The sequence below is a fragment of the Vespa velutina genome, chromosome 1 (genome assembly GCF_912470025.1).
Source record: "Vespa velutina chromosome 1, iVesVel2.1, whole genome shotgun sequence".
NCBI lineage: Eukaryota > Metazoa > Arthropoda > Insecta > Hymenoptera > Vespidae > Vespa > Vespa velutina.
In genome coordinates, this window is record NC_062188.1 from 7,532,612 (window position 1) to 7,535,111 (window position 2,500).

The 2,500-nt window shown below is 31.1% G+C and overlaps 1 protein-coding gene across 3 annotated transcripts in view; it reads left to right on the plus strand.

Annotated features, from left to right (window-relative positions):
• Positions 1-286, plus strand: part of LOC124951917 (uncharacterized protein DDB_G0287625-like) — a 45,147-nt gene extending 44,861 nt beyond the window's left edge. For all 3 annotated transcript variants that reach the window (XM_047501017.1, XM_047501037.1, XM_047501027.1), the window contains one exon: positions 1-286. This exon is cut by the window's left edge and continues 4,935 nt beyond it. The gene's annotated coding sequence lies outside the window, so the exon portion shown is untranslated.
• The last annotated feature ends 2,214 nt before the right edge of the window (positions 287-2,500 follow it).

A 2,500-nucleotide genomic window follows, 5' to 3' on the forward strand; every position in this document is an offset into this window, starting at 1 on the left:
TTACGAAAGAGTTTTGATCGATTTGTAAAAATAATCGATTATTATTCAATTACTCGTCGAATGATTTCCTCGTAAATAATAAAATAAACACATATAACGCGCGCGCGCGCACACACACACATACACTCACACACATATATACACGCACAATTCTTATAATTTATCTCCTCCTCTCGATAAAATAATAAATGTTAACGTGTTTCTTCGATCGTTGAATGTCGTTTCTGAATTTGTATTTACGTTTGTTGTAATAAAAGGGACGAGTAATGAGCGTTACGTAAAAGCATTTGTTAGAAAGTTAGCACAAAGCTAGCATCTCTTTTTCTTTATCTTTCTCTCCTTGTCTCTCTTTCACTTCGTTACAATTCTTTTTTCCAACTTGACTTTTCTTTTCCCAAGTTGCCCTTTCCTTCGGCCACTTCACGCCACGATGAAAAAGATAAAGAAGAAAAAATATAAATAAAGAAGAAGTAGACGAAGAAGAAGAAGAAGAAGAAGAAGAATAAGAAGAAGGCACGATGGCAAAAGAGAACGCATGTTGCTAATTGCAAGATTTTCGCAAGAAACCGAGCTCGAGGTTGCGGAGGCGCGCGATGATTTCATGAAAATATACACGTGCATTGTATACTGTATATATATATATTTATATATATATATATATATATATATATGTATGTATGTATGTACGTATATATATATATATGTATATATGTATATATGTATGTATGTATGTATGTATGTATGTATGTATGTATGTTGTATGTATGTATGTATGTACGTATATATATATGCGGGACAAACGAAACGCGAAAAAGAAGAGCAGGTAGCACAAAGTGTTTTACGCTGTCGTCATTTTTCATAATAATTTTTTGATGACTGTGATTAAGTACGGAAATAAGTGGAATCGTGATCGCAGAAAAAAGAAGACTCTCGCTTATCTATTCGAGAAAGCTTAGGTGACTTAGAATTTTCGTCGACATTGACTCATCTACGTCTTGGTCCTTTTTCTTTCTTTTTTTTTTTTTTAAATTCAATTAACCATTAATATTTTTCTTTCGTTCTCTTTTTTTTCGTATCATCCAGTGACCGAATATAGACATATTATTCGTAAGAAGACCCCGTTCATATACATAGAACAAAGATTTATATTGGTGTTGTATATACAATATATACATATAAAAGGTTTATGAACGTGCAAATTATGTATCCACGCAGCTGGTTCGATTGTATTCGAGCCATGAAAGGTAAGTTCGTTATGGCTATTGTTCTAAAATAACTATCTAATGTCCATAGAGAGGCATTTGTTATATACAAAGAATATCTATGTATTTAGAATTTACATTTAAATGGAACTATACACGGGGTGAAAATTTTTTTTTTTTCAAGTATTGCAATTTAACCATTTATGATCTTCCATTTCAATACTATCGCAATTTACATTCAAGTAATTTATATATACATATATATATGTATATGTAAAGATAAAATCTGATTAAATCTATATATATATATATATATATACACCAGGATGATTCTCGTAATAGTGATCATGATTTTTAAGGCGCAAATGATAATTTGATAAAAGTGGACCTTGAAAGTGGCAATAAATTACAATAATAATATTAATTCGTCAAACACTTTTCGTTTATAAGAAAATAAAGCCATCCTAACTAATAATGCAGGCGATAGGAAAACAAATTCAATGAACGTATAGTATGTTATTTTAAGTTACATTACAACTCAAAATAAACGATTTAAAATTGATTATAAACGTAAGTCTTCAATAGCAAATTTATTCGCTAGAAACGTAAATAGTAAATAAACGTAATAGAATACTAGTTAGAATGTGAATCGACGGAATAAGATCGAAAAGAAACGATTAGAATCGAATAAGATCGATCGTACTCGAGGAAGAACGAATAGGATCGAATAAAATTAAATAGGACCCGATTGAACCAAATAAACCAAAGAATAGGATCGAATAGAAACGAATAGGATGGAATAACATCGAAAACAACTGTATAGGATATAATAGGATAAAATGGGATCGAATAAGATAGAGTAGGAACCGATAAACATAAATTTGATCCAATAGGATCAAATCGGATGTAATAGGATCGAATAGTATCGAGTCTAATCGATCCTATCGAATTCTATTCGATTCTATTTTGTCCTATATGGACTTATTCGATTCTGTTCTGTCCTATTCGACTCTATTTGAATTTATTTGATCCTATTCAGTCTTATTATGTCGCTTGATCTATTTGGTTCTATTTGGTTCTATTTGGTCCCATTCGGATGCTGTTTGGTCCTATTTGGTCCCATTCGGATGCTATTCGGTTCTATTTGATGCTATTCGACTCTATTCGATCTTATTCACCACTATTCGTTCTTATTCGATCCTATTCATTTTTATTCGTTTTTTTTTCGAACCTATTCGATCTTATTCAGTCCTATTAAACTCTGTTCAAACCTATTCGGTCCTATATTGTTAGTTCTA